Raw genomic sequence first — 26,393 nt, 5'->3', positions numbered from 1 at the left:
TAACTGCTGAATTTCACTGGTTGTGTATGAGTGAAATTTGAGTCTAACTGTACCGTCCCTGTAATCTTTGTTTTTTTCCAGAAAACTTCTAGTTTTTTTAACGTTAAGTAAGATGTATATCACAATGGATGGTGGGGGGTTGGAAGCTGGGCCTGGCATTGTGCTGCCCCCACCCAAGCTTGCTGCTCCTGCCTTCTCTCCTCCTAACCATCCATTGTCCAAGTTCATGTACCTGCTTCCTTATTACAGCCCTGTGTGGCCGTTGTTGTGCCACTGGCCTTCCCGCCTTCTCTGAACAGTTAGCTTGCTGCCCTATCCACCTCCTCCCTATCCTCTATTGTCTGAATCCATGGACTAGCCTCCTCCCTCCTGCCATGCAGGGTCTGATGTGCTGCCACTGCCCTCCATTTAGCATGATGTACCATTCTACTCCCCCTGACCTCCATTGCCCAATTCTATGCCCCATCATTGACCTCCGGCTTAGCCTCTGTGCTTATCTTGCTGCCCCTATTCTCCTTCCCCCTGCCCTCCACTGTCTGTGTGCATGCCTCTGCTCCATCCTTTTTGCCCACCATGTTCCATGGACCTGCCACTCTTATCTACTCTGAGTGTTCTGTTGAGCTGCCACTCCCGTCCCACCTGCCTAGCATTGTCAGATGACTGTAGCCTGTCCCTGCCGCCTCCACCCTACCTGTCCATATTCCATTGCCCTATCCCCTTCCTCCTGTCCCCATGGTTAATTTTACTGCCACACCCTTCTGCCCTCCTAGGTCTGTTATGCTGCAACTGCTCCTCCTGCCTGACATGCATGGTCTGTTGTGAGGCCCCTTCCCCTGAACTCTCTTATCTGTGCCCAGGTCCTGACCCTCCCTTCTATCCTCCATTGTCCTTTGTGCATGCCCCTGCACCCTCCTTCTTATTCATCATAGCCATTGTGCTGCTACTAACCCTCCCGCTTGCCATGGTCTTCTGTACTGCCAAGGCCCCTCTCACCTTCCCAGTGTGGTCAGCTAGCTGCACCTGACCCCTCACCTTGCCTCCAGGGTCTATGTGTATGCCATTATAGTCTCACTGTTGCTCTCCATGGTGTGTCATGCTTCTAGTGCCCAACCTGCCTAACCTCCAAGGTCATCTTGCTGCTCCTGCCATGCCCCCTTGCCCCCAGCCCTCTGTTTCTATGTGCAGACCCCTATTCCCTCCCTCCTGGCATGTCTGTTCCATTGTAATGCCCCTGACCGTCCCTCCTGCCTTTCATGGTCCGTTATGCTGCAGCTTTCTCTCCTGTCTTTCCATTATGGTCAGCTAGCTACCATTGCCTCTTTCCACTCTGTTCTCTGTTGTCCATGTGCATGGTCCTGTCCCCTCCCTATTGCTTTCTATGGATTATTGTGCTGCACTCCCGTCCTGCATGCCCTGTGTGGTGTATTGTGCTGCTGCAAACCCTGATGCCCACTTTGTAGGGTCAGTTTGGTGCACCTCTACATGTCTCTCCTGTCCTCTGTTATCCAAGACCATGTCCCTACCCCATTTCCTCCTGCCTTCCATGATCCAATGTACCATACTTGCTAACATTTTGAACTTGGTAGGAGGGATATTTTGAAAAAAAACTGGGGAATTGATTTTCCCCTTTGACTTACATTGAAAAAGAGGAGATTATAGACAGGAGACAGATCAAATAAAGCCCATTTGGGCTTAAAACCATTGGACGTTGCCTGGCTGAATTGGGTCTGTTGGCAGGTATGGTTGTACTACCACAGCCTCTTCCTTCTGCCCACAATGGTCTATTATATTGCCAAAGCCTCTCTTGCCAGTCCTGTATTGTTGGTTTGTTGCCCCGGCGTCCCTTTCCACAGCCCTCCAAAATCTGTTGTGCTGCCACTGCCCTTCCTGCCTGCCCAGTGTGGTCAAATTGTTGCCTCTGCACCCTCCTACCTTCCTTCAATTTTCAGAGTCCGTGCCCCTGGCCTCTGCCTCTCAACAGTATCCTAATGAACAACTAGATTGCTAACATTCTATATTAATTAAAAAAGTGTGAAACGCCTGATGTCATCTTGATGTAATTAAAACTGTAATACCTAGAGCATTTTCTTTAGAAATTACATATATGAAAGGGTCTTGTTTGCATCAAAATTATGGTTAGTGCTCTAAAAAACTAAAATGAGGACATATTTTCTGAATTTTCAATTAGCTACAAAGCACTTTTAAATTATTTGTTATCTTTATGTTTTTTTATCCAGTTGACCACATGAATAAATGTTGCACTTAGGGGAGAGGATGTGGTGTTACTTCCATAGCTGCAGACTTTGCAACTGGGGTACTAGGCTGGAGTTTCTGCTTCAGCTCGACATTCTGTGATTCTGGTCAAATCACTTAATCTCCCCATATCTAAAACCAAAATGAATTTGTTCTTGTCTGATGTAACCAATGCTCATGTAAAGCACTCCAATACCTGACAAGTCTGCACTATATAAAACTGCAAAAACACAAAACATAAAAAGTATTTTGCACACTTCTGTCATTGGACTACATGTGGGCTACATCTGGGTGATATTTGTGCTACATTTGGGCTCTTTTGTCTCTGGTGGCCATCTTGGGACAGTTATTTGTTATGAAGTTTCCTAATTTCCTCATTTACTGCAGTCTCCGCAGTAGGAAATGCTTTCAGTTTTGGACTTTCAATACATCAAGAAGGTATTCAGATATGTCACATTTGCCATAAATTCTAAATGTTAGCACTCTGTTTGCTCATTAGATCACTGTAGCAAAGCTACTGCTCACCACGGTTATCTGCTGCTGGTATTAAAAGTGCATGTTTCAGTCTGCATGTCAGAATATTTTAATGAAATATAAGAGGATTTGAAAAGTCACTCAAAATGTGCCCTAATTTTTCTTTCCTCAGCACAAATCATAATTTCTTTGGCAAAATGAACCCCCTCATTGTGTTCCTTTTTAAATGAAATATTGTAAGTGTTACCAGTTTATTCCAATCAATATGGCTTCAGGTGTGCCATACTTTTGTCATAGGTAAGACAGTAAGCACTCTAGTTGTTCTTAAGAACACTCTGGGGCATTCTGTCATTGAGCTATACATGGGCTACATCTGGATGATATGTGTGCTACATTTGGGCTCTTTTATCTCTGGTGGCCATCTTGGGAGACTTATTTGTTATGAAGTTTCCTAATTTCCTCATTTACTACAGTCTCCTCAGTAGGAAATCCTTTCAGTTTTTTACTTTGATTCCATCAAGTAGGCATTCAGATGTTTCACACATTTGCCATGAATTCTGAATGTTAGCACTCTAGTTGCTTATTAGATCACTGTAGTAAAGCTACTTCTCACCACGGAAGTCTGCTGCTGATATTGAAAGTGCATGTTTCAGTCTGCCTGTCAGAATTTTTTAATGACATAGAAGAGGATTTGAGAAGTCACTCAAAATGTGCCCTAATTTTTCTTTCTGCAGCACTAATCATACTTTCTATGTCAAAATGAGCTCCCTCATTGTGTTCCTTTTCAAATTAAATGTTTTAAGAGTTACCACTTTATTCCAATCAAGATGGCTTCAGGTGTGCAATACGTTTGTCATAAGTAGGACTGTTAGCGCTCTAGTTGTTCTTTAGAACATTCGGGGAAACTGCAGTAGAACACAAAGGAATCAACTGTCAGTTTCTGCCCTTGTTGGATGTACATGTTTTACTGAGAATGTCAGACTTCATTCTCACATGACTGAGAAATATAATGTGAATTTAGAGAAAATATGCTCTCAGTTTAGCTTATAGATCACCTTCTAAACCTCTGCGGGAAAAGCATGAGAAACTAGTTTTCTTTCAAACATGATTCATGATATCCCAGCAGAAGGCTTTTTCATATGGTAAGATCACCTTAAAACACACCACAGTTCCTAAAATGAGTATTGTACCATCAACAAATGACTTATAATGTAACTAAAGTCTTAAAACCTTCTATTAACTGCAATGCTTTTTAATGAGGTGCTATCATGTATATTGGTCCAAAGATGGCTGTAAACACTTCTTGGATGAAGTGCTGACTAGGAATTGTAGTTACAAACATTAGGAAATAATATTCAAAAGAAAAGAAAGACATTGTGTGTGTTTCTCAGTTACACCATTAGTATGTTGTGACTTATTGTTCACTGTGGCATATATATTAATGTTTATCAATGTCAAAGTATTGGGTATAGTACCCTTATCATGATTGGTGCAATTTTAAGCATTTATTCCAGATGAATGTGGAGGTCCTCCCCAAAGTTCTTTCCTCTGGGGTGTTTTGTTCTGAATCTGATTATCATTCGAGACTCCATTTGACGGAGCTTTCGGACTGTGTCACCACCTCTTTCTATTTTGTCCAGCATTTTTGCTCCGTAGAAATGCATTTGCCTCCAATCTCCATTCTGGCATGTGCTTAGATGTTTGGCGGTAGCATATTGCATGTTCGAATTTTTTACCGCTCAAATATGTTCCAAAATCCTCTTTTTCAACATACACCACATGTATTTTGAAAAAGAGGATTTTGGAACATATTCGAGTGGTAAAAAGAGGTGGTGACACAGTCCGAAAGCTCCGTCAAATGGAGTCTCGAATGATAATCAGATTCAGAACAAAACACCCCAGAGGAATGAATGCATAAAATTGCACCAATCATGATAAGGGTACTATAATTCCCAGAAGGACTCCTAATGGCAAAAATGGGACAGTATAAAAAGTAACACTGTGGAAGGACTAACCAACCGTGAGCAAGGCCAGTTGTGGCTGAAACGCGTTGGTGGGGTGAAGCAGTAATTAAATAAGGCTTGAATAAGTACCCTGGCTGTGCCACCTCTTTTGTATAGCAAAATATATATATATATATATATATATATATATATATATATATATATATATATATATATATATATATATATATATATATATATATATATATATATATATATTCACTGAAAAAACCATAGGTTATAGACCATATATAGTTAGGAATTTGCATTTACAAAACCTTGAAAATTCACTGAAAAAACCATAGGTTATAGACCATATATAGTTAGGGATTAGCATTTACAAAACCTTATTTTACTCGCACAAAACCATTGAAATTCCCATATATAGTTAGTTGCACTAACTATATATCGCGCACCCGCAATCCACTGCTGATGATGTCACATATTACATCATTCATGACATGGTCAGTGACATCACTGATGACATCACTGATGACATCTCAAATGACATCACTGATGACATCACTGATGACAACACCCAGTGACTGTATGTTTCTGTAAAGTTAAAATATGTCTTACATATTGAAGAATGAGTAGATGTATAAGTGTTTCGATGAAGGATTTAGTAGGTGCATGACTGACTGGGGATACCTTGTTTGCCTGGACTTCGCCGTGGGCTGTTCCCTGCACCTGTGGTGTTTTTCTTCTGCCGCAGCTCCTCGCCGGACCCGCTCCGCGGGTCCCGCTTCGCGGTGTGGAGAGAGGCGCCTTGAGCATAGAGGGGCTCTGATCTTGGACACCGGACTCTGGGCTTTGGCAGGCAAGTACAGGGCTGCGAGTGGACCCGCTGGGACTCCAACTCCCAGGAGCCCCTGCGTGAGGTCAACCCACAACACCTGGGTCGCTCTCCCTGACTGCCACGCCCCCGCCCTAGCACTTGAAAGCAGCCCCCTTCCTGATCGACGTGGGATACCTTGTTTGCCTGGACTTCGCCGTGGGCTGTTCCCTGCACCTGTGGTGTTTTTCTTCTGCCACAGCTCCTCGCCGGACCCGCTCAGCGGGTCCCGCTTCGCGGTGTGGAGAGAGGCGCCTTGAGCATAGAGGGGCTCTGATCTTGGACACCGGACTCTGAGCTTTGGCAGGCAAGTACAGGGCTGCGAGCGGACCCGCTGGCACTCCAACTCCCAGGAGCCCCTGCGTGAGGTCAACCCACAACACCTGGGTCGCTCTCCCTGACTGCCACGCCCCCGCCCTAGCACTTGAAAGCAGCCCCCTTCCTGATCGACGTGGGATACCTTGTTTGCCTGGACTTCGCCGTGGGCTGTTCCCTGCACCTGTGGTGTTTTTCTTCTGCCGCAGCTCCTCGCCGGACTCGCTCCGCGGGTCCCGCTTCGCGGTGTGGAGAGAGGCGCCTTGAGCATAGAGGGGCTCTGATCTTGGACACCGGACTCTGGGCTTTGGCAGGCAAGTGCAGGGCTGCGAGCGGACCCGCTGGGACTCCAACTCCCAGGAGCCCCTGCGTGAGGTCAACCCACAACACCTGGGTCGCTCTCCCTGACTGCCACGCCCCCGCCCTAGCACTTGAAAGCAGCCCCCTTCCTGATCGACGTGGGATACCTTGTTTGCCTGGACTTCGCCGTGGGCTGTTCTCTGCACCTGTGGTGTTTTTCTTCTGCCGCAGCTCCTCGCCGGACCCGCTCCGCGGGTACCGCTTCGCGGTGTGGAGAGAGGCGCCTTGAGCATAGAGGGGCTCTGATCTTGGACACCGGACTCTGGGCTTTGGCAGGCAAGTACAGGGCTGCGAGCGGACCCGCTGGGACTCCAACTCCCAGGAGCCCCTGCGTGAGGTCAACCCACAACACCTGGGTCGCTCTCCCTGACTGCCACGCCCCCCGCCCCACCTCCTTCTCTTTTATTTTTTGCACTAGGATCCCGCTGCGCGGGAGCGCGCGGGAGGGCGCCGGGAGAAGCCCGGGACAAGGGCGGGGCCGTCTGTGGCCGTCATAGGCCGGAGTAGGCCGGGCTGGGCCTACCCTCTTGGTTCTGCCGTTTGCCATCAAGTCCCTAGCACAACAAGCTGATAAATTGCCCCATAGCTATCATCACACTCTAAGATACCATGCCGTCCCCGGTAAGGGAAAGTACCCCCATAAGGCAGGCAGGAACAAAAAACATGACCTTAGAGAATTACTTTCCTCGGGCGGGGGGAGATGGGGACAAGGAGAACACATTAAGCCGGCTCAGAGCTGAGCGGAGACGCTCTATAGATAACTTGAAAGGTAGACCTCTAGGAGATTATCCTCCCACACCTAGCGAAGACTTGACACTAAATGAAGATGTTCCGATCCTGCTTAGGGATATTACAAAAACGCCCCCAGTGGTACTTATGAGCTCAACCCCAGTGAGTAGCACAAGCCCAAGTAGGGGGACGATTGACTTAATTTCTCAACCGCCCCCAGCATCAAAGTCTAGGAAAGCCAAACCTAAAATAGCTGTAGCACAAGGGGTTTTTGGGCCCCCACCAAACAAACGTAGGAGGAAGTCGAGGGGTGCCCAGGCTAAAAACAAACCAAAGATCCCCCATTCTGATTTTGGGAAGTCATCTAAACCCTCCATATCAACTGTGACAACGGTGGCTGACTTACATTCTAAACCCGCTGCACAGGATGGTGTGGCCCCCGTCCTGACTAAAGAGACGGCTAGCAACATTGTTAATGCCCCCCTCTCTGTTGCTCCGCTGGGTAATTTGGAATTCCTGCTTATGTCACTTTTGTTACCAATTAGTGAAAGCATCTAAAAAGTGGAAATCAGACTAACCATTCTTGAGGCTACACTAAGCAGTATGAAAAATCCGGCCAATTCTCATGAGAGGGCTCCTAAACCTATTGCCACCCCAACAGCTCCAAAAAGTGTTACGCATCTTGCTCCCTCACAGGTTGCAACTGCGGCCGCCCCACCACAAACCCAGAGGAATAACCCTGCCCCAAATAAGCCACCTAACCCCATAGGACCTATACCCCCTGCAAATGCTGTTCCCCCGGTAGAGCCCACAGATAGTGTTGCACCCACTCCACTAATGAAGCTTCCCCCCAGGCCACGTAGACCCAATTTACCACCAGAGGCGAATGACTTTACAGTAGTCATGGCGGGCGTCCCACCACTAGAGGCAGGTGAGGCCGAGGATTTCTGTGCTCTGAAAAGCAGGGTGATTAAGTGGCTAAATTTGAATAGACCCTTACCCGTACACTTAAGCAATGAGATCATAATGGTCAGAAGGGTGCCTTGGATAGGGAGAACACGCAAATCCATCATAGGGGATTGCATATTGGTGAGCTTCAGGGATGCTGGAACAGTTGCTCACATATGCCAGGGAAAGAACAGATCACAGGTAACAACAATTCAAACACTTCATGTGTCTTTCTTCTTTCCCCCATCCCAGCCACTGTACACGTGACCTGTTCATATGACAACTGGGAAAGGGTGGGTCGAAGGGGTGTTCATCACAAGTTCAATCCCAGGCCATTATTTAGCCGCCCAGAGCCACCCTTCCACACATTCAATCGGTTCCACTGCCTGGATGGTCTTGAGGGGGTAGATTGACAAAGAGATAATAGCATATGCGGTATAGGGGGTAGAGGGGTTCTAAATGCTGAGTGGGAGAAGCACAGCCCCGAGGCAAAACAAAAGTCATCAAGTTGCGCCCGGAGTTATGTGCTGGATGAACCTAGGACTGTAGATATTGCATGTATAGGTGACGCACACGGACCGGAATTGGGAAAACAAGTGCGAGAATCACTAGGTGGGTCACAGGGAGGAGGGGTCCAGGGGGGTGAGGCACTAAAAATCATCTCATGGAATATAGCTGGCCTGGCTGGGAAATTTAATATTAAAGAGTGGCTTGACTATATCAGAAAATTCCATGTAATTTGTCTGCAGGAGACCTGGGCCCAGGAGAATAATTTCCATCTGCAAGGGTATAAGTGTTTTTTTTTACCTGCTCAAAAATCAAGATCAGGGAGAGCCATGGGAGGTTTAGCTATTTATACAGATCTGAGCCTTCCGGGAAGTTACACTTGCCTTGATTGGAATTCCCACAGGATTCAGGCAGTCAGGTTCACTGGGAAAGGTCTTAGATTTGTTGCAGTAAACCTTTATAACAATGAGATAGCGGGATCTAACATCTCTCTTGTTACTGAATTAGATAATAGGTTGGGCCAGGTCATAACAGGCCAAAAAAATGGGCAGTCACATGGGTTGGTGGTTATGGGAGATTATAATTGCCACTTGTGCCCGGTACTGGTCCAAATAAGCACAGATTGGTCCCGATGCCCTATGGAGAAGGGACCGCATTTCTCTCATACGCCGTTGGGCTCAGCTTTCAGAATGTTACGGTTTAAATATGACCTTGAACACACCATTAATATGGTAGGGATGCAGGAGGATGGCACACTCCCCCCCACATTTAAGGGTAGAGGATGCTCTTCCTTCATAGATTACATTCTGGTCTCAAGGTCCTTAATTAATAAGACAACTAGTGTAGGGATCGAATGGAGTGGCTTTAGTGACCATAACCCTCTTGTCTTGGAGCTGCTGTATATGGTGGGTCTAAGTATTAGAGTTCAACGCACCTTCACTGAGAGAGCAACAGACCAGGGCAGGAGACTAAAATGGGCTAAAATAGACCGGGAAAAGTTCTACAAGGGCCTGGTGGACGCAGGCAAACTTGCTATTAATGATTGTTTGGACACAGAAGTTTGCGGACCGAGGATAATGGAAGCTTTCGACCAGATCGCTAATCTGGTCGATGGTTTGCTAAAGACTAGTGTCCCATTTAAGAACCACGGGAATCCCCGATGGTTCGACAAAGACTGCTCCAAACCTTTGAGGGAGCTGAAAAGCTGCCTTAAAACTAAACCAAGGGTCCCCCACAAAGTTAAGGTGTGCAGAGAAATTTATAAAAAGGAAATTAAGAGGAGGAAACTCGCCTTGCAGGCGGAAGCGTGGGCAGATTTACGAGAAGCGGGGGAAAGAAAGGACCTAGCAGGTTTCTGGAAAATAATTAATAACCCAACTTTCCAGGAAAAAGATACCCCGGATATAGGGGTCAATATTCTCCCAGAGCAGTGGGTCAACCACTATAGGGGCCTGTACAATCATGAGCCTGGTTCTACTGTAGACCTACCGGCCATTCCAACTGAGGCTCCACTGGTAGAATTCTCCATTAAGGAGATCATTGCAGGGATTGAGGGCCTGACCAAAAATAAAGCTCCGGGGCCTGATGGAATCCCCCCCTAATCTGTTTTTGAGTAACATCGAACTCTGGGCTCCCCTAATGACAAGGGTTATTAATACTGCTATCATCTGTGACCTGCCCCCGTCTTGGTCCACGGCAGTAATTGTGCCGATTTTCAAAAAGGGCAACAGGGATGACCCAAAGTGCTACCGCCCGATCTCCCTGATTGATGTGTCAGCAAAACTTTTGGGGAGGGCAATTCTTAATAGACTGTCCTAGTGGACCGAGGAAAAAAACATCTTCTCAGACACTCAATACGGATTTAGGGCAGAAAGGTCCACTAGTGACCAGTGCCTGAACCTTTATATGCTGACTGCCAAGTATACCATGGCTAGTGATGAATCCATCTACATGGGTTTCATGGATCTGGCAGCAGCATTCGATCACGTCAATAGGGAAAAATTGTGGGGCATGATGCTTAGTATGGGGATAGAGAGTGGTCTAATTAATATATTGAGGGAACTGCACAGTGACACCACCGCCAATGTCCGCTTTAATAGGGAGGGGGGGCTGACTAGTTCTTTTCCCTGTAAGAGTGGAGTCCGACAAGGCTGCATTCTTGCTCCCTTTTTGTTTTCCCTTTATATTAATAATTTGGAGCAGTTTCTGTTAGGTCTGAAGGCAGATTGCCCAAGGGTTGGGTCGCGTCATATTCCTGTTCTGCTTTATGCAGATGACACGGTACTGATTGCACGGACACCAAGGAGCCTACAAATCCTGATTGATGGTTTTGTTAGGTTCATGAGTGCCTTGGACCTTTTTGTAAATCTGAGTAAATCCTATGTGCTCCTGGCGGGGAAAAAAACCACCTCTAAATTTACATACAAAATAGGGAGCCACATTGTGGAAGAGGTCAAAACGTTTCCATACCTTGGTGTAACATTTGATGGTGCCCTGCAGTTTGATACCCTGGTGGAGGAACGTTGTGGTAAAATGATTGCATCTAACAGGGCAATTGCTAGCTATGGCAGGAGGCTAGGAAGATGGTCCCCGGAACAGGTGATAAATCTGTACAGCTCAGTATCATGCTCCAAGGTAATTTAAGGGGCAGAAGTATGGGGCTTTGTCAATACCACTAGTATCCAACGTGAAGAAAATAAATATCTGAAATCACTCTTGAGGGTACCACAAAGTACTGCTGGTTTGATTGCCCATAGGGAGCTAGGGAGACCATATATAGAAGATCTGATAAAATTGAGGCCTATTATCGCTTGGTTAAAAATCTGGTACAATCCTGATGCGACACTTAGTAGAGAAATCTTATCGGACTGCCTAAAAAGGGACACGTGTATGCGCATCCCCTGGCTCCTTTATGTGAAGAATACCCTGGAGGAGCTAGGTTTTGGGAACCTTTTTACTCATCCTGTAACTATTGTAGCCCAGAATAAACTGCATGTAGGGAGAATTTTTCTAGAGCGGAAAAACCTACGCAGAGATGAGGCTGAAGGGTGCAAAAAGACAGTGAGGGCCCATCACCTAGTGAAGAGCGTGGAAGGTATGCAGCCATACTTGTTCCTCATGTACAATGCTCAGGATAGGTTCCTGATGTGCCGTTTCAGATTGAACCTTTTCCCATTTATGTTGGCATCACCAGCGGGGTTTGCTACATCAATAGAACAGAAGGGGCCCTGCGGCTGCGACAACAGGTCTCCGCAGGACTCCCTTCATTTTGTTTTACTCTGCCCCTTTTACTCAATGCCCAGACGCAGATACCTTGTAAATATTTTGAAAAATGCTAATTTGGTCCACGCTAGGGAGGCACTTGTATTCTTACAGAAAGCTGAGGAACCCCTAACACTGTGTAGCATTATGAACTTTATCAAGGTAGCACTTCGTTTAAGGCTTACTAGAGGAGAAGACTGAAATGTTTTTACTTTAACTTTTAAGTGTTAAATATGGCTATATTGTTGTATTTATGTTTTGTTAATTCACTGTACAAAGAACCCTGAAATGTTTAATGACTTTTTAACATGTAAATATGAGTGTGCTTTTATGGTGTTTTTTAATCACCGAATAATGATTCTTTGACTTGACTTGACTTGACTGACTGTATGAGAGAATGATTAAATGTTAAATAAATGTTAAATCAGTGGCTATATGAGTAACTATATGGGTTATTGAATGGTTGCCCAAGTATTTGTATGGGAGACTGAGTATGTGTGTGGGTGGCTGGGAGGTGTATGATTCTGTGCATAGATGTGTGAGCAGTTGATTCACTAGATGTATGGGTTCAAAAGTGCATGTGGAAACAGCTGTATGGACGGTTGACTGTGTGCATGAGTGTATTGGTGAGTGAATGGATATCTCAGTGCTACATGTCAAAGTAAGTACATATGTAAAACACAATCCATGTGAGAGTTGACATATATAAATAACTGTGCATAAGAGCCAGTGAATGTGTGAGTGGCTATATGGATCATTGTGAACTTGTATCAGGGATTGTATAAGAGAGTAAATATGTGTTAGTATATGTTTGAATAAGTAAGGTGTGTATAACTGTATAGTTGAGGAAATGGAGGTGTGATTGATTTTTTGCATGACTGACTAGGTGTGTGAGTAACTCCATGGATAAGTGACAGTCTGTGAGTGTCTGTTTATACTGATTGTATCTAAGGTTAAATTAGAGTCTGAAGATGTTCATTGTATTATCACATAAATGATATCATCAGTGATGTGATCATTAATGTCAAATGAGATGTCATCAGTGATGTCATCAGTGATATCATTTGAGATGTCATCAGTGATGTCATCAGTAATGTCATTTGAGATGTCATCAGTGATGTCATTTGAGATGTCATCAGTGATGTCATCAGTGATGTCACTGACCATGTCATGAATGATGTAATATGTGACATCATCAGCAGTGGATTGCGGGTGCGCGATATATAGTTAGTGCAACTAACTATATATGGGAATTTCAATGGTTTTGTGCGAGTAAAATAAGGTTTTGTAAATGCTAATCCCTAACTATATATGGTCTATAACCTATGGTTTTTTCAGTGAATTTTCAAGGTTTTGTAAATGCAAATTCCTAACTATATATGGTCTATAACCTATGTTTTTTTCAGTGAATTTCATTGGTTTTTTAAAAGCTAATATCTATAGCTGTAAAATATATTCTTTATTACGTGACATATCACGTAGCCACGTGAGACGCCTCATGACGCGTCGCATAAACGTGACGTATCGTCTCTGCAGCGCAAACAAAACCCGTAACGTAAGCGCGCCGGAGCACGCTTACAGATATATATATATTTTTTTAACCTTAATTAGACAAAATCCACACGTGCACATATCTTGAGGCCTTGCAAAGGCACATCAAACAAACAGTCCCTACAATTTTGCCAAGTTTGGTGGAAATCTATTCCTTTAAATTTTATTTTACTGTTTCTCTTGGTTTTCCCCTTGTTACGCTTACCGGAACGCTACCCGGTACGCAAACCGGACGCTCCAAAAACACAAGATGTCAGACTCCCGTTACGCTGCCGGTTAGCTGCCCGGTTGGCGTACCAGGAAGCGCCTCTACCGCGAAAAATCAAATTTTTTTTTTCTTTTGCCCCACGGGGAACTTTAATAGCCCCCTCATCAATCCTAGGGGGTCAGGAGGGGTCTACCTTACCCCTTTCCTTCATTTACACCTTTTTTTTTCCACCTCTTGTCTCTCGATCCTACCGAGAGACAAGATGGCGGCCGCTCCGGACTGTTTACAATGTTGACAGCCAATAAGCTTCTCTTCAGACTCCCGTTACGCTGCCGGTTAGCTGCCCAGTTAGCTGCCCGGTTCGCGTACCGGGACGCGCCTCTATAGCGAAAAATCGCATTATTTTTTTTTTGCCCCGCGGGGCACTTTAATATCCCCCTCATCAATCCTAGGGGGTCAGAAGGGGTCTACCTTGCCCCCTTTCCATAGTATGCTCCCTGGTACGCTCCCCAGTGCATGTACTGGGTGCCCCGCGGGGCCCTTTTATGGCCCCCACATCAAACCTAGGGGGGGTCTACCCTGCCCCCTTTTGGCCATTTCCCCGTTCGTTTTGGCCTCCTCTTGTCTCTCGATCCTACCGAGAGACAAGATGGCGGCCGCTCCGGACTGTTTAGAATGTTGACAGACACCGGAGAGCCAATCAGCTTCGCTCCGCAAAGTTCCGTTACGCAAAAAGTACGCGAACCGGAGCGCTACCCGGGACGCTGTCACAGATATATCTGTTTTTTAAAACGTTAATTTCTCAAAATCCACTGGAGCACATATATTGAGACCCAGCAAAGGCACATTGGGCTAACAGTCCCTACAATTTTGCCAAGTTTCGTGCAAATCCATTCAGCCGTTCGAGCTAAAAGTGAGGCCAAACGCCCTATGGAAAACTCAATGTTAAAAACGTGTTTTGGGACCCCCTTTTTTCTCAGCCCCCCTTGACGAAACCCCCCCAAATTTTCAGGGGCTGCTCAGAAACAAAATGTGCCATTTTCCTGAAAATTTCAGCCGATTCCGTCCACAAACGTCAAAGTTATTAGACATAGAATTTTCAAAAGTTCCATAGAGAAAAAATCCTAACTAACTATATATACCTACTGGCGATATATATTTCTTTTTCAATTAATATTTTAAAAACGACCAAACGGATATACACAATTTAACAAAAAGAGCTCTTACTGAAGCATGGGCTGCCTTTTTGCCAAATTTGGTGTAATTCCGTTCAGCAGTTCGGGCTGTAGCCGTGTCTAGTTTCCTATGGAAAATTGCATGGAGAAAATAGGTTGTGGGACCCCCTTTTTCTCAGAACCCCCCATGCCGAAGGGATAAGCATTTAATAAATATATTAAATTCACTGAAAAAACCATAGGTTTCACACCAGTTATAGTTAGCTGGAAATGTTACTGACATAAAACCATCGAAATTCCCACGTTATAGTTAATGGACTCACTATAACTTGCGCGCCTGCAATGCACTGCTGATGACATCACATATTACATCACTCATGACATGGTCAGTGACATCACTCATGACATCACTGATGACACTATCCTTGTGACAGAGTGACAGACCTCCTTTCAGTGTAATGTAACCCTTGAAACACATATTCAAAAATAGAAACTAAAATTTTCAAAAAATAGTGATACCCATACCAGTTACAACAACCAATTCAGTAATACCACCATCAATATTCACATCCACTCATTCACCAACAGTTCTATATAGTCACTCATACAAATATTCACTCATCATATGTAGTGAAACACCTATACATCCTGTTACACACCGACAGTCATCCAAACGTTACTCACACACATACTCACACATGCAAATAAACAATTGAAAATCCATTTCTTTGCGTATACAGCTATACACACACTAGTACATTACTTCTAAGGAAACTTACACATACTTACTTTCTTAAACAATCACTTATAGAAAATACTTATTTAAACAGGAACTCTTTCAATCTCTCACTCTCACATATACTCACTTATATACATCAATACTTACTTAGATTAAAACATATGTAGTTACTCATAAAGACACTAGTGAGGCAGGCATTCACTCACTAACACACAAATATACACACTCATCCACCCATACAGTCCTGCACATATGCTGTCTTCAAAACACATACAAACAGTGAGTCAGTCACCAACCCATGCAGCCACTTATACACAAAGTGAAACACTGATACAAACATTTAAATATATAAACAATACTCGCTAATATATGTATTCACAAATATACACATAATAAGCCAATTAACCAATCAATATTTTTTTTAAAAAACAACCATAAAGACACTTATTTAAAAATGTATTCTTCCATCGACCTTTACAATTTCATATATAAAACATATTTATTTTTCAGAAAGACACACATTCACTGGATGGTGTCATCAGTGATGTCATGAGTGATGTCACTGTCCATGTCATGAGTGATGTAATATGTGGCGTCATCAGCAGTGCATTGCAGGCGCGCAAGTTATAGTGAGTCCAACTAACTATAACGTTGGAATTTCAATGGTTTTATGTCAGTAAAATTTCCAGCTAACTATAACTGGTGTGAAACCTATGTTTTTTTCAGTGAATTTAATAGGTTTTTTAAATGCTAATTCCTAACTATAACTGGTGTGAAACCTATGTTTTTTTCAGTGAATTTCATAGGTTTTTAAAATGCTAATTCCTAACCATAACTGGTGTGAAACCTATGGTTTTTTCAGTGAATTTCAAAGGTTTTTTAATAGAACATTTCTATAGCTATGAAATGTAATATTTTTTAAAATGTATCCTATATTGTATATTTATGTAATACTATATTTTTTATGTATACTCATATTTTTTGTTTTTGTTTATTTTTTTGCCCTGGAGCGCTCTCAGTGCGCGTACCGGTGCGCTCACCGGTAAGCGCAGTATCTTGGCGCGCCCCGGTGCGCTTACCGGGGCGCGTCCCGTTAGCGCACCCAAAAAAATTAAAAAATAAATGAAGGAGTGAGCATAAGGAAAAGGGACAGAGAGAGTGGTGTTAAGAGAAAGAGAGCTAGAGGGAAGAACACAGAGGGACTGTGTAATAGATAGTAAGACAGAGAAAAGGTGTTAGAGGAAGTAAATGAGAAAAGGAAAGACATGAGGAGTGACAGAGAGAAAGGACAGAGAGAGTAAAGGAAGGAGTGACAGAAAGGGACTGAGTGAACCAGAAATGAAAGGTAAGTGAGGGGCTGTGGGTGAGCAGGGGGACTGAAAGAAGTTAAATGTGGTAGGAAAGTAAGGAAAAGAGAAGTAAACATGGAGGATAAGAATAAATGAGGGAAGCAGAGTAAGGAAACAGGGGTGAGGTAGGGTGAGAGAAAAGTAGTGAGGTTATAGCAAAGGGTGATGACAAACTACATTTTTTTAGTCACACTTACCATATAATTAATGTAAACCTAATTACATATTTTTTCTACACTTTGTATCTGTGAAAGACAGAAGAAAAAATAAGTTATAATTAGTAAAATATACATTTTAAAATAGAAGAGACAGGTCAAGAGGTAAAAAATCATAGAAGTGTACTAAGAAATAAAGCAAGAGTGAAGGATACAGAAAGGGAAATAAAGTAATGTAGAAGGACAAAAAGAGGGAAAAAGAAATTAGCATTTAATAAATATATTAAATTCACTGAAAAAAACCATAGGTTTCACACCAGTTATAGTTAGCTGGAAATGTTACTGACATAAAACCATCGAAATTCCCACGTTATAGTTAATGGACTCACTATAACTTGCGCGCCTGCAATGCACTGCTGATGACATCACATATTACATCACTCATGACATGGTCAGTGACATCACTCATGACATCACTGATGACACTATCCTTGTGACAGAGTGACAGACCTCCTTTCAGTGTAATGTAACCCTTGAAACACATATTCAAAAATAGAAACTAAAATTTTCAAAAAATAGTGATACCCATACCAGTTACAACAACCGATTCAGTAATACCACCATCAATATTCACATCCACTCATTCACCAACAGTTCTATATAGTCACTCATACAAATATTCACTCATCATATGTAGTGAAACACCTATACATCCTGTTACACACCGACAGTCATCCAAACGTTACTCACACACATACTCACACATGCAAATAAACAATTGAAAATCCATTTATTTGCGTATACAGCTATACACACACTAGTACATTACTTCTAAGGAAACTTACACATACTTACTTTCTTAAACAATCACTTATAGAAAATACTTATTTAAACAGGAACTCTTTCAATCTCTCACTCTCACATATACTCACTTATATACATCAATACTTACTTAGATTAAAACATATGTAGTTACTCATAAAGACACTAGTGAGGCAGGCATTCACTCACTAACACACAAATATACACACTCATCCACCCATACAGTCCTGCACATATGCTGTCTTCAAAACACATACAAACAGTGAGTCAGTCACCAACCCATGCAGCCACTTATACACAAAGTGAAACACTGATACAAACATTTAAATATATAAACAATACTCGCTAATATATGTATTCACAAATATACACATAATAAGCCAATTAACCAATCAATATTTTTTTTTAAAAACAACCATAAAGACACTTATTTAAAAATGTATTCTTCCATCGACCTTTACAATTTCATATATAAAACATATTTATTTTTCAGAAAGACACACATTCACTGGATGGTGTCATCAGTGATGTCATGAGTGATGTCACTGTCCATGTCATGAGTGATGTAATATGTGGCGTCATCAGCAGTGCATTGCAGGCGCGCAAGTTATAGTGAGTCCAACTAACTATAACGTTGGAATTTCAATGGTTTTATGTCAGTAAAATTTCCAGCTAACTATAACTGGTGTGAAACCTATGTTTTTTTCAGTGAATTTAATAGGTTTTTTAAATGCTAATTCCTAACTATAACTGGTGTGAAACCTATGTTTTTTTCAGTGAATTTCATAGGTTTTTAAAATGCTAATTCCTAACCATAACTGGTGTGAAACCTATGGTTTTTTCAGTGAATTTCAAAGGTTTTTTAATAGAACATTTCTATAGCTATGAAATGTAATATTTGTTAAAATGTATCCTATATTGTATATTTATGTAATACTATATTTTTTATGTATACTCATATTTTTTGTTTTTGTTTATTTTTTTGCCCTGGAGCGCTCTCGGTGCGCGTACCGGTGCGCTCACCGGTAAGCGCAGTATTTTGGCGCGCCCCGGTGCGCGTACCGGGGCGCGTCCCGTTAGCGCACCCAAAAAAATAAAAAAATAAATGAAGGAGTGAGCATAAGGAAAAGGGACAGAGAGAGTGGTGTTAAGAGAAAGAGAGCTAGAGGGAAGAACACAGAGGGACTGTGTAATAGATAGTAAGACAGAGAAAAGGTGTTAGAGGAGTAACTGAGAAAAGGAAAGACATGGGGAGTGACAGAGAGAAAGGACAGAGAGAGTAAAGGAAGGAGTGACAGAAAGGGACTGAGTGAACCAGAAAAGAAAGGTAAGTGAGGGGGTGTGGGTGAGCAGGGGGACTGAAAGAAGTTAAATGTGGTAGGAAAGTAAGGAAAAGAGAAGTAAACATGGAGGATAAGAATAAATGAGGGAAGCAGAGTAAGGAAACAGGGGTGAGGTAGGGTGAGAGAAAAGTAGTGAGGTTATAGCAAAGGGTGATGACAAACTACATTTTTTTAGTCACACTTACCATATAATTAATGTAAACTTAATTACATATTTTTTCTATACTTTGTATCTGTGAAAGACAGAAGAAAAAATAAGTTATAATTAGTAAAATATATATTTTAAAATAGAAGAGACAGGTCAAGAGGTAAAAAATCATAGAAGTGTACTAAGAAATAAAGCAAGAGTGAAGGATACAGAAAGGGAAATAAAGTAATGTAGAAGGACAAAAAGAGGGAAAAAGAAATAGAAGGAGAGAAAATTACTAAGAGTAAGGCAGATAAATTCAGTGACAGAGAGGAAGAGAAGAGGAGAGAAATGAACTGAAGGTAAGTAAGATACTAAAAGAATGTGAGTTACCAAAACTAAATCAGGAAAGAGGAGTAATTAAAAGGGGAATGAGTGAGAGGGAAAGGAGTCTGATTGAGGATCCATTTACAAGAAAGATGAATGGAAGATGACTGAGAGTGAGTGAAGGGGAGTCACAGAATGAAGGGATGAAGGGAGTGAGGATAATATAGAAGGATTGAGGGAAAAGGAGTGAGGAAGTAAGTACACAGAGGGACTAAGGGAAGGACTGAGTGAAGTGGAGTACAATAAGTGAGGAAAGGAAAATGAGTAAAGGAGCAAAAGAAGGAAAGAGAGGGGAAGAGAACTAAAGCAGTAGTACTGAGAGAATGTGATTTGGTGATGAAAGTAAATAGAAGGACACTGAAAGATAGGAAATGCGGGGTAGTAATGGAACCGGAGTAAAAGAACTGGGGTGAAGAATGATGAGAGAGGAGCAGTGAAGTTGTTGTAAGAGAAATGATAGAAGGTAGATAAACACAAGTGAGCATTACACAAGGAGAGTGAGGGACTGAGGACTTAGAGGTAGTGAACGAAAAAAGAGGACAAAAGAAAGAAGCAAAGAAAGATAAGTGAGGGAGAATGGGTGAGTTATAGTGACAGAGTGCGACAAAAGAGGTGAGTGAGTAAAGAGGAATTAGTAAAAGAGCAAAGGAGGAAAAGACGGAAAAAGGAAGTACAGTAGACAGACTGAAAGCTTAAAAGTGGTGCAAGGGAGAAAGGGGATGCAGACAGTTGAAATGGGATTGAGGGGTTGTGAAAGAAGTAGAGTAAAGGAACAGCGATAAAACAGAGTGAGAGAAAAGCAGTGTGAGTGAGTAAAGAGAGCTGTAAAAGGGCGGAAAAAGTAATGTGAGTGTGAGACAATGGGAATACAATATAAATTACACAATACAAACTATAGAATAACTTGTACAACATGTTAGATAGTTTATTTTTGCTGTTCTCAGAATATATCGAATTTCACTAAAAACAGTGAGTTCAAACTATTCATCATATGACAGCGGGCAAAAAAAACCACAATCTAAAAGATTGTGTTTTAAAAAACCCATATAAAAGCACAAATCATATATGTACACTAATCTTTCATTCACTTACTTTTCCTTGAGGCCAAATTGTAGATCGTGAAGGTCCTTTTTGTTGGAAAATACTCTGCTGTTCTTTAAAATTTCCATTTCATCGACTTTCTATAAAAAAAGCTCTAAGAACATCTGAAATAATTCTCAACGTTTTCATTTCCTCCTTGTGTTAAGTCATGACTCTTTGCTCATTCCTTCACCTTTCCTTACGGCCAAATAGTGTCAGATATATCAGTATGTTTTCAAATTTCTGAAATTAAACTCTGAAATTACCGTTTACCCGATGTTCTGAAAGAAAAGCTCATACAACATTTTCACAATGTTTAAATATTCATATTCCCATCTTTGGATCACTCATGTTCAACATTTCCTATAATACTGATATCACTTACTATGAAATCCACTTACAGTACCTATATGAGAACTGGATTTTTTATATTATTTTGATCACTTTTACTCACAATATAATTTTAAACAGTAGACTAACTTTTATTAACTGCTCCCGTCTTCATAGGCCAATTACCTTTACTTAAATTTTGGTTCTAAAAACACTAGGTAAGAATTTTTTAAGTCAAAAGGCAAACGTTGTTTGTAAGTCAAATGAGTATCATTGCAGTAAGTCCAACCTTTTTGACATTTTAAATAAGCTGTATAATGCTCTGATGTTGTCGAAGGACCGTCATGATAAATAATAGCTACAGTTGCAAAGGTTCTTCCTGAAATTGATAACTGAGAAGCCACAGAATTTTTAATACAAGTTGTCAATTTAGTTCCATCAGGTTTACATCGTTGGAACACTAAAATTACATACTGACCCTAAGTTTGTATAAATAATGTGGACAGCATTGGACACTTACATTGGGTACACACCATATTATGATCAGCTGCTTTAACTAGATTATTAAATGACACTGATTTGCAGTCTGGTAAAGTTAAATATATAAATCTTTCAGTGACTATTCTAGTAGTACTTGATAAACTACAATTGTCGCAATCATGCTGCCATTGATAAGAAAGGCTAAAAAGATTATCTACTTCTACACCTTCATCTTCCAAAACACCAAACATATACATTAAAAATTCCTGACAATCCGGCTGAATGTTCTGTGAAAATGTATCTTGACCAGAACACATATCTAAAATATTTCGAATTTCTGTTACACTTTCTATTTTTGCTCTATCACTGCTACATTTCTCAAACACAGAATTCAATAAACCGCAGAATCTTTGATCCCGATTTTCAACAATCGGTTCTTGTAAAGTTTGAAGAAAAAAAACAACATTAACCACTACATTAGCATAGCAGTTGACACCAGAACTGTTTTCAAACTGAAATCCAACAACATCTTCATCAGAATCCTTTTTCTTTCTTTTTACAATTACATTTTCATCTACTTTTTGTCTTTTTGCTACTACCTCACTGCAATTATTCTCATTTCTTCTTTTTCGGCCTACCACAGGTTTTTCAAACAGAGGATATTGAGGCAAATGTGGAGCATACTATCTTCTTAACCTATTGTATTCTTTAACACAATCTAGATCTGCACAAATCTTTGTCTCATCACACTTAATCAAGTACAATCCTGATAAAGTTCAGACTCGTGATATATTCCATGACATGAGGCCTAGACTCTTGGTCGTTTCTACGTTTGTATTTGATGGTCTAACTATAGTCCAAGTAGCGGTGTCAACAAGGGTTCCTTCATTTCCTAAGTCAGCTGTCAATGAATCTGCGATTGACATTCCCAGCCCGTCTCCTGTGCTAGTATTTTGGGTACTATTTTCAGGGAAATGACCCACAGGGGTCTTATCTTTTATCTCTATGCCTGTTTAACCTTGCTTATTGGGAGTGACAGCAGCTATGGGCATCCAGTCCACCATTTCGAGTGTGCTGAATCTTTTATTGACTGGAAAGCCCATAACCTGGGCTCGATCTTCACAGGTTTTATCGTTTGAGGGGTATCTAATTTCTGGATTTCCCGCCCAATAGTTTCCATGATCATTAAAATTTGGGATGCCTGTTACTCGACTATAGAAATATGTTAGATCATGTGGCTGAATCCTGGTGTCTGACGCATAGTGCCACTCGTCACATATATATCTAGGGGCTTGCCTGTCTCCAAAATTTATAATAATGCAGTCCCCCGGGGTGTTTTTCCTACTACTCCCCACCCAGTTAACCCTCCGCACAAACAAGATCTTACTTCTGTTGTGTGAGGGTAAGGGCCTATTAATATTGAGCCAGTATGTGGTCTTATTTTTTAGCTCAATAAAGGACTCTGTATTGCCCCTCCCCAGTTCCGGAACTCCAGTCAGAACAACAACATAAGGCATGGATTCTGGGGGCAGATCAATAGTTGGTAGTGGACAGTGTTCTACTTTCGCTGTGCTGGTACAAGTTCCCTGCTTAAATGTAGCTTTAGAATTGCCCCCTCCCATCAAATTATTTTGGTTTTTTGTCACAGGTGTGTTTTCAACAGTCAATGTACTTTGGACTAATTTCATTCTTGGTTGAGATGAGCTTGCTGTCAGGACGCAGCATGGAGGATTGGTAGTTGCTAGATTAGGCTTTAATTTCCTTGAGTCTTTAGGAGCAACATAACTATCCTTCTCCATTGGTAGATTTATTGGATTTGTTTTTTTAATTAGCTCCAGGTTGTTTAAAGATATCTGTTCAAGTTTTGTTAAGCGCTCCTCCATATGTTTTAGTCTATCATTAATTGGTCTTATGGACAGTGTCAAGATGTTGCTCATTTTTACCCGGAAGCTATCCTCAAGGGACGCAAGAGAACACGCTGTTGTAGATGCGGGGTTTAGGTCAGGTCCAGCTTGATGTATATCCGCAGTAGTTTTAATGACTGATGTAGAGTCAGTGCTATCCACTGGTAAATTCTTATCTTGTCACTCCTTTTTTATTGTCCCTGACTTCTTCTGCTTTGGAATTGATCCGAGTCTGGTAATCTCTGGGATAGTCAGGCCTCCCTTTTCAGCTAGCACTTGTGCTCTAGTAGACACTCCTTCAAGGATGGTAGTGACTGCACTTTGGGCATTTGATGTTTGTATGCGTATAGCATTGTTGGTACTGATACTAGTCAGATCGTCCGCTATATCACTAATCAGATCCATTGCAACAGAATCATTGGTTGTATTTATAGCTACTTGTCTTTCTGGACTATCTAATGAGGCAATTTTTCCCAGTGAGGACCTTTTCTTAAATTAAGGGTCCGTTGAAAGCCGGCGTTCTGTAAGCTAAATTTCGCGGGCTAGCACTGTTACAGCTCTGGTGAAGAAATTGTCTAATGGACCGGATACAGTGCCTCCACGTGCATTTGACCTTGTGGAACGATCAGCCATGATATTCAAGAAATGCGCACTAAATAAGAAGTACCAATGTGTGTAAATAACTTATAAACTCATGTTGTTTCTTGCTCTGCCCTGTTGTCAGAGGGATTGCCCAGCCCAGCCTATTAGGCCTCAAATGGGCTCAAACGGGCCTGCCCTTGGCCTGGGCTTCGCACGCCGCTGCCCGTGCGCGGTCCCACGATGCGGGGGCTGTCGTTGGTATTAAGGCGCGGAAGTGTAGGTAGCGGCTTCCGCCGCAAAGCAGGCTGGGAGATGTAGTCTCCCTCCTCTCGGCGGCCACTGGTTCACAAGCTGCAGCGGCGGGAGGGAGACCGGGTGTAGCTTCAAGACCGGCTGCAGTAAAAACAGGTATATGTCTCCCAAAGGAGTGTAGACAGCACCCGCTCCACCGGGGCTGTCGTTGGTTTTAAGGCGCCTCTGGGCACGGAAGTGTAGGTAGCGGCTTCCGCCGCAAAGCAGGCTGGGAGATGTAGTCTCCCTCCTCTCGGCGGCCGCTGGTTGACAAGCTGCGGCGGCGGGAGGGAGACCGGGTGTAGTTTCAAGTCTGGCTGCAGTAAAAACAGGTATATGTCTCCCAAAGGAGTGTAGACAGCACCCGCTCCACCGGGGCTGTCATTGGATTTAAGGCGCCCCCGGGCACGGAAGTGTAGGTAGCGGCTTCCGCCGCAAAGCAGGCTGGGATGTGTAGTCTCCCTCCTCTCTGCGGCCACTGGTTCACAAGCTGCGGCGGCGGGAGGGAGATCGGGTGTATTTTCAAGACCGGCTGCAGTAAAAACAGCTATATGTCCCCCATAGGAGTGTAGACAGCGCCCGTCGGTTGGATCACATTAGCGCAATTAGGTGTAGAACCAGATCTGCTAGTCTTCATAAGAGAACTATATAGGGGAGCTGGGGCTTGAGTGAGGCATGGTATAAAGGGAGAATGTACCGCCAAGTTTGACATTCAAAAGGGTGTTAGGCAGGGATGCATACTAGCACCCTTCCTTTTCAATCTTTATATAAACAGTGTAGCATCCCACCTCACGGAAGATCAGTTCGACTATCCCAGGATCAAAAAATCACCAGTACCAATACTCCTATATGCAGATGATGCAGTTATTATGGCCAGGACCCAAATGGGCTTACAAAGAGCAGTGAACAAACTTTCTAGGTACATGTGCGAGAGAGGTCTCAGAATAAATATAAGTAAAACCTTCACCATGTCCTGCGCTATCAGGAAGTCGCCTAAATGCAAGATTTTTCTTTCAGGCTCAAGAATAGCCACGGCGGAGACGTTTTCATATTTGGGAATTAACTTTGACAAAAAGGGAACGTGGACTTCGGCAATAGAGTCAAGGAACATGACATTCACAAGATCAGTTGGGGCAGTGCGATCTTTTGCCAATAAACTAGGAGGACGCCCAATTCCAGTACTCCTGGACATATTTAGAGCAAAATGTGTGTCCACTGCGACCTACGGCGCAGGCCTTTGGGGCATAATGGATCCTAAGTTAATTCAGCGTGGGTGGAGAAAATAAATTTCTTCGCTACCTATTAGCGGTCCCTCCTAATACCTCAACGTGTATTTGCCATCAGGAACTTGGCATAGATTATGTTTCCAACCTAATCAAAGTCGACCCCATTCTGTTAAGGCACAAAGTGTGGTCAACAGAGGAGACAGGTCTGAACAGGGAAGTGATACTGGATTGCTTAGACTTAGAGGGGGTCAATAGGATTCCCTGGCTTAGCTACGTGAAGGGATTCCTGATAGATATCGGGCACCCAGATTATTTTGATACTCCAGAGTGTCTAGTCTCAGTTCCCAGAAAGAAAGTAAAGCTTACATGCCTGCAGTTTCTTGAGAATAGGCGCTAGTTAGCTGAGAAAAGCTAAATATCAGTGTTGGATTATCATTTGATCCACCAAGGGCGGGGACTACTGCAATACCTGATCAAGGTGCAAAGCTGTTATGCGTGTATTTTACTGACTAGATTCAGGGGGGCACTCTCTTTAGACTGATATCATTTCCGGTGCAAAACTGCTGGTCTAGAGACATGGATTTATGTCCCTGTGACAATGTGTCAAAATAGTCTACTTTACATTGTAAACTCTTTTGTAGATTTTTTACTTTGCCAAGAAAGAGATTCTTGATTCCACTGTTAAAATACTGGGGCATAAGGTACTGTAGGACTGCTTTGATGAAACTAAAAATGTTAGAAGATGAATTAATTATGCACCTTGTTTCATCATTCCTAAAGTCTGTAATCAAATTCAGGAAAACTATTAATTAACTGTTTCTAATATGTAATTGTCACTCAGACTCTCCCTTTTATGATGTATTTTAATGTATTTTTATAAATTTACTGTGCTTTTATTATTGCTTTTTATCAGAATCGAATAAAGCAGTTTTTTTAATTTGACTTTTAACTAAGTACTA

Source organism: Lissotriton vulgaris, chromosome 4_1 (genome assembly GCF_964263255.1).
Source record: "Lissotriton vulgaris chromosome 4_1, aLisVul1.2, whole genome shotgun sequence".
NCBI lineage: Eukaryota > Metazoa > Chordata > Amphibia > Caudata > Salamandridae > Lissotriton > Lissotriton vulgaris.
The sequence above is the reverse complement of the archived record's forward strand: the minus strand, read 5'-3'. Positions refer to the sequence as shown.